The sequence below is a fragment of the Lepeophtheirus salmonis genome, chromosome 6 (genome assembly GCF_016086655.4).
Source record: "Lepeophtheirus salmonis chromosome 6, UVic_Lsal_1.4, whole genome shotgun sequence".
Lineage (NCBI taxonomy): Eukaryota > Metazoa > Arthropoda > Copepoda > Siphonostomatoida > Caligidae > Lepeophtheirus > Lepeophtheirus salmonis.
The window spans coordinates 35,747,467-35,757,723 of record NC_052136.2 but is presented as its reverse complement, the minus strand read 5'-3'; the positions used below and the strand labels follow the sequence as shown (position 1 = coordinate 35,757,723).

General features: G+C 30.8%; 1 long non-coding RNA gene across 1 annotated transcript; it reads left to right on the top strand.

Moving 5' to 3' along the window:
• The first annotated feature begins 469 nt into the window (after positions 1-469).
• On the top strand, positions 470-2,589 carry LOC139905671 (uncharacterized). Its single transcript, XR_011780641.1, has 2 exons — positions 470-750; positions 812-2,589. It is a non-coding gene; the product is annotated as an uncharacterized lncRNA (long non-coding RNA).
• Positions 2,590-10,257: the final 7,668 nt, after the last annotated feature.

Here is a 10,257-nt window from a genome sequence, read left to right as displayed (position 1 = left end):
AGATGCCCGTAGCTTTTTCTCCCTATTGGTTGCACTGATTCCGTATAAGTAGACAATGTACTGCAGTAATAGAAATTAATATTTCTGATCTAGGAATGATCTTAAAATCAATTTAAATGAGCATTCGGAATTTGAACTAACGCACACTGGTTTCAGTGATACAAGTGAAAGTCCTTGTTGGACTCAGTGTAGAATTGATGATATAAAAAAAAGAGTAATTTTGAACTATGTCATTTTTTAAATTTAAAAAATAATATTATTTACACATCTGTCAAAAATCATAAAATAATCGAAATGATCATTATAAAAACAAAAAATCCAAACAAGTCAATGTAAGAATTTGAAATATTGTATGTTGAGTTAATGAGGAGGAAATGAAAAAAGAAAACCGTTAGATAAGTAATCAGATCAAGAAGTGAGGTTCCCACGCAAGCTCTTTATGCACTACTCGTTTTGTTTTTTTTCCTTTTCGCCAATATGCCACTCAGTATATTATATGACGTAGTATTGATCATTCTATGTTGATGTGAAGACGAGGGAATCTTGTTGATTTATTTAATTCTATAATAATAAGTAATACCAAGGAAGAGTCATCCCGAATCCCTCTGGTCTAGAGAATTACCTGGTCCAATCGCTAAGCTTTATACACGGTAATAATTCATAATTTTACTGTAATCTCTGACTGGGCAGAGACGACTTCTAGGATCTCCATTGAGTGGAGTACATACTCTTCCATCCTTGGTGGAATAGGTAATATTTTATTTTTATCCCATAACCCTTGGACTTTAGAGATAATATATTCAATTTTCAGGTTCTGTTGATATTTGGAAGACGTTGGTACAAGCTAATTTGAAGGGCAGAGTTCTTGGCCGTACCTTTCACGCATAATACAATCCACCATTCTAACAACAGGAGCCACTTCTGAGAAAAAATGAAACTAATGGAATGAGTTCTCGATGTTTTCTTTACAAAAAGAGCACATTCTAGACTCAACCATTTGTTTTGACTATATTTGTAAATAAAGAAGAGGTGGCCGATCGGTATCTTAACTATTTTTGATGGGAATCTGTTAGGTAGTTTTTCAATATTGTTTTTGGGTTTCAAACCTTTACTAATTCCAGTCTCTCCAATCTTTTCTCGACAATAAGAGAAGACACTCCGTTGTTATCTTCGTTTATTGGAGATCTTATTATACTATTGGAGAGTGCTTCCACTGCTATGAGGAAGAGTGCTGAAGGCACATGGAGTGAAGTTAAGAGGTTCGCTAGAGCTCATGGTATATAGAATGTCCTTCTTGATAACCCAGTGAAACTTGAGTTTATTTCCTTTCTATAAAAGTTTCTCGTAGTTAATCTATTAAAACCTCATTACTACTTAGTCTATTTCCTCCCAAACATTCTTCAAATTGTCAGGGTTACCAGGTTAATTTTCTTTTCTTCAAATACTGGAAATACGTGCAATTTACGCCACTACTTTTGGATCACTACATGTTACTTTTTTGATGTTCCAGAAAAAGAGGATGTACCCAGTCTCTGCAACTTAAATAAAAACTTTTGATTCTAATTTAACCAATAAATAAATTAGTATAGTAAAAACACAGGAGTTAACGTAAAAACTCAGTCAGAGCATTGATCCTATTTTGGGAAGGGGAAATATTATTACTACTAAATAATTAAAATATTTGTCATTTAATCAAATGAAAGAATTGATTCAAGGAAACAATTTAATTAAATAGTATAAATATTAATGAGGAAAAATAAGTAATTTAGACATTGGTAACTGTCTCAAAACAAACAATTATATTATATGATGCTGCAGGTGAGATAATTATGCATAGAATAAAATGTTTATGTCTATAATAGACTTTGAAACGTATATGTACTTTATACCAAAACTAAAAAAAAAAACAAAGGACTAAAAAACTTTTTGATCGAAACGAATTGCCAAAATTGCTTTGTGACAAGCTCATAAACATAAACACGATTAGAAAACTAGTATATAATGTTTTTAAGAGAATGTTTATTGTTTAGTACAGGTATAATTTTTATAGGTTATGTATTTGTTGTTGAAAATATCTATTAAGGTTCATACATAAATTATTAAACTAATATGGTCCAATACAAACACATATTAAAATAAAACTGTAATATTTGAAGAATTTGATGATTATATTTTCGGTGCACCTATATCCCTTTAATGTCCTCATCAAGAAAGACGCATTGGAAAAAACATTTATATACATTTTTTATTTCACTATGGCAATAATAACAACCACCAATTTTTTGTTTTTTACAGTCTCCACAGTTTTTTTAAAGGGCTCTATCAAACGGCGGATATGTCGTGCCACGCTAAAAGTGTATTTTAAATAACGTGCCTTGATTTGTATCCATAAAACTGAAAGGAAATATATTTCTATGCATATATAACTGTCAGGGAGCATGACTGAATGTACAAAACCTTAAAATGAAAACATACTTTGGAAATTATTATAGCCCATACATAAAAATTCATTTGCATATTCGAAAAAATGCAGAAAAGATTAAATAAATTGCAAACGATTCCAGAAATAAACTTATTAAACTTGTTAAACTGTCAGGTGGTGCAACAGCACAATTTTTGGGCCACTAGATCCACTTCACTTCTGGTGCTATGATACAAGGCATTGTATGTTTGCATTCAAACATAGGAAAAGGATGCATTTTTGACATTTCCATCGGGACACACCCTTTGGACATTGGTTGCGTAGTACACTCTTCGGACTTACAAATGCCCAGAGGCATCATTGTACATCTGGTTGGGGCTGTGAGGATCTTGGAGCATATCGTTTCTTCTGAGGTGCATTTGATGGGTTCTTGGCTTGCTTCAAGTTGTGGGCGACTGCCAGTCGAAACCTTTTGAGAGACATTGGTTTCTCCTCCAATAGGACATAGTCTCACATTTTTAGTGCCCCATACATTTGAATACTATGTGGATTTTACCTTTAGCTTAGAGTGTCAAATCGACTGTTTGGTAGCGCATCTTTTCCAAAAAATTATTAAAGCCCTTTAAATCTTTCTTATATTACATCAAGCTACAAAATTTTTGTTCAGTAAGGTCTTAAACACTATAATATACTGGAAAAACATGGATTATCTTTGAAAATTTCATCAAAAAATGTTTTAATGTAAGGAGTTCTTTCTCTGTGGCTATCTTCCTATGAATAGTCTAACTTGCAATCCATACTACTTAAAAAAAGAGTGACAACAAATGGATTTTTTCTTGCATTACATACATCAACGAAATGTAAGGGATTGCTGAAACAGGTGGAATTACATGAAAACACATTATTCAATAAGATATAGTTACTCAAATAGTTCACTACTACCAAACGATCCAAAGGGGTTTAAAGGATATCTCCTTTGTGAACACATACCAAAGAGGATTTTCTTTAGTTATTAAATATGAATATAAATTTATTCAACAATTTTAGATAAAGACTCAAACTACTGTGTTTATATATTAATAAATATAACATTAAAAAATCCAAAGTCTTTTTTAACGTTTAATATTTTTGTAGCTGGCCATCTGAACAATGGTTTTTTTTCCAAAGTTGTGTAAATATTTTTCATTCTTGAGAAGAGAATATCTAAGTATAAAGTAGTCACTAGTACATGTGCTCATGAATCATGAAGAATAACACAGAAGTTTTGTTGGGAAGATTGGTTAAATGTATTTTGAAATACCGGCAGGTTATATTCGAAACAACTCTAATTATTAGTATAAGTTCCTTTTGGATTCAACGTAGAGTGGGACTTATGTTTATTTCCTTCCTCTCATAATTGTATTCAGTGAATCTAATGAAACGTCATTAGAGCATTGCTGTTTTCCGTCGACATTATATTTTACAAACCTACTTACAATTTACAACCCTAGATTTCTATATCTATTATTTGAGGTATTCAAAGTATTTTCCCTCAGTTGCATTGACAGCTTTCACGTGTTGCCGAAATAAGAAGGAAGCAAAGAAAATTTCTTCCATGGACGGGACCTTCATTACCTCTCTAATAATTGACTTGAAGGAGTCAATGCTGTTGGGGTAGGTGCTGTTCTTTTCTAAGGTGCTCTATCAATTAGAGTTGAGGTTGGGAGATGATGGGACCAGACGTCCGAGGCAAGAAATTTGCATATTTGAAATTGAGAATAGCCTGTTTCTTCTTCACTATGTGGACGGGAGCTCTATCCTCCTACCACAAATACTCTCTTTTGAGATAATTGGCATTCAACCATTAAAAACTTGCAGTATGTCTCTGTGTCGAAAGACTTTCCTTGTTCGAAAAGTAGGGGGGCATTCTCTTCCCATAATGACAGATTACCCAAAAAGACAATGATGGCGGCAGGATTCTTTATGTGAACAATCCCTCTGACCTCTTCTTGACTCTTGACTATGTTACGGCTGTAAAGCTTGTTTACTGTGAAACCCTTCTTGTCAGAGCTTGTAGAAGAGTAGCAATGATTCTCCGATTTTGTTCTTGTGAATTCATTGTTCAAAATGGAGATTTTTTTAGTTAGTAGCATCTCATGGAAGAACACCCACCAAGTTTCAGCCATATCAGTATACTTCTTTCTGTTTGGGATTTGTTTGAATCGAGGAACGGGTTTCGCCTTTTTTGGCGAAGATTCCCCTTGATAACCCATTTTTTTTATTGTTGTTTGGTTTCAGGAGTGTAGTGATGCAGCCATGTTTCATCCACAGTGACAAACAACGCTTAACGATATGTGGATTTTTCGGGAAGAGCTGCTAACCGTCCCGTGCAACACTTCACACGATTTCGTTTTTAGTCCAGTATGAGGACTCCTCTTTCGGATAGCTTTGTCATGTCTAAATGTTGACGCAAAATATTATGTTATCAAACCTCTACAGGGCTTTCAGAACGTTCAGCTTTACTTGTGTCGATATAGCCACTCCGAAAATTTTGAAACCCCATAATGTTTATCAAGCTTCTTTTTAGTCTCTTGAGGCGTTTTGTCTTTAATAAAGTAATGTTTATTCAACGCACCATTTTTTGAAAATAACTCCCCTTCCACGATTTAAACGAATGACAAATAGAAAGATATATACCGATCTGGCTGAAAGTTGATATGTGATATTCCAACAGAGGCTACTAACAAAACATAAACTCACTAGTAGTGCCATCTGTCGTACTTTGCACGGACTTTTCAAACGACCCCTGTGTCTGAACAAAACTTGAAGAGAAGAAAAAAAAAATAGCAGTTCTCTATTTATTTAAGCTATCTCAACTGAAAAAAAGTGTGGCTAGATGTTGTAAATTAGCATCAAATTCATTTAAGTTTATTTTTAGGCACCCTGTACTTTCAAATGTATACTTGAATTTAAAGTTTGAAGCAATGTAAAAATATTGTTTTAGTATATAATTTATATTTTGTCATAAATCATTAATGAAAATATTTAGGTTTTTGTCTTCTTTATTTTTTGTAAAGAAGAATCAGTTGGGAAATAAACAAAGAAATACTTTGTACACATTATCTTTTTGACCTCTTTTCGAATATATTGCTCTCTTTATACTTACTACATATATGCTAAGAATGCATTTTATTATCCATTCTAATGTTATTTGAGATTGCACTAGCTTATAGCAATAAATCTGCAGGTTATGTTTTTAGTCCCTTTAAAATGTGTAAATAGTTAAATATTTAAAAATATTCATTAATGTTCTTATTATAGATATGTACTACCACTTTCATTTCTCTTTTAATATAACGAGCTGAGCTTAAGCTACACACGCTCGTTGTTACAATATTATTTATTAGATCAAGTCGTCACGCAGTTTTTAGATATTCAGCACCTACTCCAACATGAGGCGTTGAAAGACAGACAAACTGCGACTAATTAATAGGGATAAATTATATTAGTATTTTTGTTTACAGTGCTTGCACGAGAACCCGTAAACGACGTTGTTAGATTCTTTCATTTCAGAAGCCGTTTCCCAAAAAATATCGCGTTGGGCAAAACAAACTCTGACTTTGTGTGGATGACGGATTGGCTTAAGGCTACTACAACCTATGCAGTCGTATAGGGACCACACTTCCACCGGCCTTTGAGTTTGATTAAAGAAAGCAAATAAATATATCCCGTGCAATCTGTTTATTTTGTAGTGTTACAGTATTTAAGGCAGGTTATATTAATGAATAAAAGCCCAAAACGGATATATATTTCTGTTTAACTCAGAAAAGTTGCTTTGTGGCATAGTATTGTAAATTTTGAAGCTATGGTTTGTTACAAATTTTCATCCTGTTTAATAACACAGTCTAACAAGATCACACTTTTTTTATAGCACTAAAAGAGTTTGATCTCCTGATTCCAATTATGGACTTCTTTTTTTTCTGTCTGCCACATTGTCTTTAGAAAAAGGTCATAAATTAATTTTTTTAAATCTGTCTATTTTTAAGATTCGAAGCTTTTTAAACATTTGCTATTGAAAATAGAGATAAGTGTAGTTTAAAGCCTAATGTTAAAAAATTCTAAGATCATTTCAAAATGGCTTTGTCATACTTATAACTTGAATTTCTTTGTTTAAAATTGAAAATAAGTGATTTTACCAGGGATGGGATTAAGGTGGATAAAAATCAGAGTTTACAGATTAGAAATAGAATAGCGAGAGTATTTATATTATTAGAGCAAGAATTTCCGCCATTTTTCTTTTTGTCGACGCTTAATGACTCCCAGCAATCCCGGGTACTCCTTCTAGAAAAGTAACAAAGAAAAATAAACAATTTGTACAAAGTGTTACAATATCTCAAAATTCTCCTCACTGATTGACTTCTGAATTTTTATTGAGTTATATCAACAGATGTCAAAATAAGCCATAATTCAAATGGCAAATGAAAAAACAGTCTAAATTATTCCAATAATAAAATAACTTATAAATTTTTTTAAAGTTGACTAAAATCATTCTTTTTTTTCCACAATAATGTGTATTATATTATTAAATTGCTATGTAAATTTTGTGACTGTAATTTTATGGATGTTTGAAAAAAAAATGACCGGTTGTAGCGGTCTCTAATCTCACCACCAATATTAGTAATTCATGATTCAACTGCCAAACTATTGCATGTATTATTATTCAATAGTTTAAATTCAAGGTATATAAACATTTTTAGATGTACTCAAAAAGGGAAACGAAATGTTAATTAAGCCTCCTATTGTACGGTATAAATTTATATTCATGTATGAATACGTATATTTAAAAAAAATAAAAAAATAAGAACACAATAATTAATTTGGATCAATGAATATAACTCAATCAAAGATTTGGATGACTAATTTATAAGGAAGCAACATAGCCATTAAATATTATATAGTTACATTCCTTTGTTTGTTGATCCGATGTAATCCGTGGCACACCCAGCAGGCGATAACAATTTTCATTATATATTTCAGATATATGAGGAAGAACGTAGGAAAATCACAGCATATTTCTTTTCTCAAAATTGGAGGTAAAATGCAAATATATATGTCGTAATCTTTTTTTTTTTCCCCTCTTTAATTGGTAAGATAGACTTACACTAATTAAGTACAAGTAAACATGATAACATATTATTAAATTTACTTTATCTGACTTAGGAATTGTTTTTGAAGTCCATCCATGGTCATAAAATATTTTTCCTTCTCTAGGAACGACCGAGACGCGACCCTACACTCATTGAGCTCAAGAGAATAATTTCTCCCGAGTACGTTGTCAATAGAGCTACGTTGTTGTAGAACCTAGTAAAATAACTGCACCTTTTTTTTTTTTATTGTAAAAAATCGGGGGCGGTGGGGGGTATGCAAATATACATATCTTGTCGTTATTGATATTATATATCCCAACCTTCCTAAAAAAAGAAACATAAAATAAAACCCAAACTCAATTGGTGGTTTCCAACTACAGAATTATCACGGAGTGGAGTTGAATTTGAGTATTAATCAAACTCTAAAAAAACTCTAAATAAATCATGCAGACAGTTTTCTGAAAATTACTGTATTCCAAATATTTTTCAGGCAATGAGAAGAATAAACAATCTTTTGTAGAAAGTTTTCCCTAAATTGATTTTCTTTTTCCATTTTTTTACAACATTGGATTTTTTTTATCATAGTAGTATTTTGGATAATTAACAAACTTATATCTTTACACTGACATAATTCATTATGGATTAAAAATGACTTTTAAAAACAAAAGAGTTTTGAATAAAGTATTCATGTAAAAGCCATTCTAAACGATTGATGATTACTTTAAATTATTATGAATTTATCATTTGTATGTTCAAATGAACACTCAAGAAAGACAAAATGTAAGTACTAATCTAGATAGTCATAGAAACGGATGAATATGTTTCTTATAGGCAAAGATAGAGAACTACTAGAAAAAATATTTCCTAAGGTAGAATTTTTGAACAAACAAAGGTTTTCTCCTTAATTTTTTAAATCTCCAAAATATGAGGTCCTGACGGCCTCAAAAAATATCCATGTTAGTCTATAGATATCATGGTCTAATTTTGTAGCATTTTGAAGAAAAACAAAATAATTAGAGAACGCTCAACGCCCTTAAAGTTTTTAAATTTTAAATTCTTTTAAATATAATTGTTTTAGATTTTAAATCCCCTATATGGTACACATTACAACTTTTTGTAAAAACTAACAAATTCAGTTGAACCAAATTTCTATGAACAACATTTTTTAAATTTTTATGAGAGTTCCGTATCAACTCTTCCAAAAGAAAGATATTTGTAGTTACATGAATTGTAGTTTTCCATTATCTGTCCGTTCGTTAGCTGACGATAGTCAAACAATTCTACTTATATACAGCAAAAAAAAAAAAATGTTTACTCAGATAAAAAAATAAGTACAAATTTGCATTACTTTGACCTGGGTTACCTTTTTATGATCTTTTTTTTTTACATAATTTTATGAAATAAGTCAGAAATTTATATAAGATAAAAAAGTATAATTTTTTTTGTTTTTAAAGCTATGGACCTTTAAGATCATTTAAAACTATAAGCAATAACAAGTTACAGTATAAATGTATCATTTTACTATTAATAACTACCAAAATACAGGAGAGAGATATATAAAAAAATTAAAGAAAAAAAGTACTTGCGTTTTCTTATTTTTTTGTATAATTACTATTTAGATAGTATCCGTTTCCTAAAACTGCTATTCAAATGTCTTTGATGTTCGACTATTTGGAAGAAGAATTGTTGTTATGATTCATCAGATGTTCATAAACCACTATATTCTTGAATGATACCAATTACATCCTCGGCTAGATTATTAACAACTCTAACTAGCTCAAAAGTATCTTGAACATTTATATAACCTGCCATTTTATTTCTTTGGATTAACCATAAGAAATATTTCCAACGTTTTAAATCCAGGAGAAGATGTTCATCCCCAGAATTATACGGAAATTTACTTTGTAAACATGTCTATTTTTTAATAATTTTACTCGTTGGAACTTTGTTCGTTTTCGGCAAATTGTATCTCTATAAAGAGCAAGTGTTTCTGGCTTATAGCTTAAAATAAGTACAGTTTTTTATCTGATTCTTGGTAATAGTAAAATAACATAATAAGATATATATTTTTTTTAAATCTGGAACCCTGAAAATAAGTAATTTTAACCTATTTTATGAATATTTTTTTGGAACCTTTATTTGTTTAAAACGCACCGTGTTTTATTATTATAAATATTCCATTGATACGGATCTAAATTAATGTAAAATATTAAAGATTAGACAACCAATTAAGGGATAATTCGCAAAAAAAAAAAGTTGAAAAAGAGTTGGCTTTTAAAAAAAAATCTTTTTGGCATTGTCAGATTCGACAAGATAAAGAACTATTTTGAAAACAATGGTACAGAGGTATTAACACTTTCATCCAGAGAGAACAATGGATTGGTTTTTATGTTTTATAATATTTAGTGTGTGATTGTTTTTCATGACTTTTTGCTTGTCGGAATCTTTAACTGTTTTTAGGTATAGATCTTGGCTAGGAGTGCTAATTTTGAGCTAAAATGCTTATTTATGTTTATGCAACTCAATTCCTCCTGGAAATTTACTATTACAATATTTTGTGTTTTGTATATATCTACAGATATGATATAAATAAAAAAACTTTTGGGGATTCAAATTTCTCCACCTACCGAAGTTTTCGGTAAATAAATTTATAGGATGTCAATTCAAAATATGAACCTCTTGATACTCCCAAATCATGCCCAAGATTTC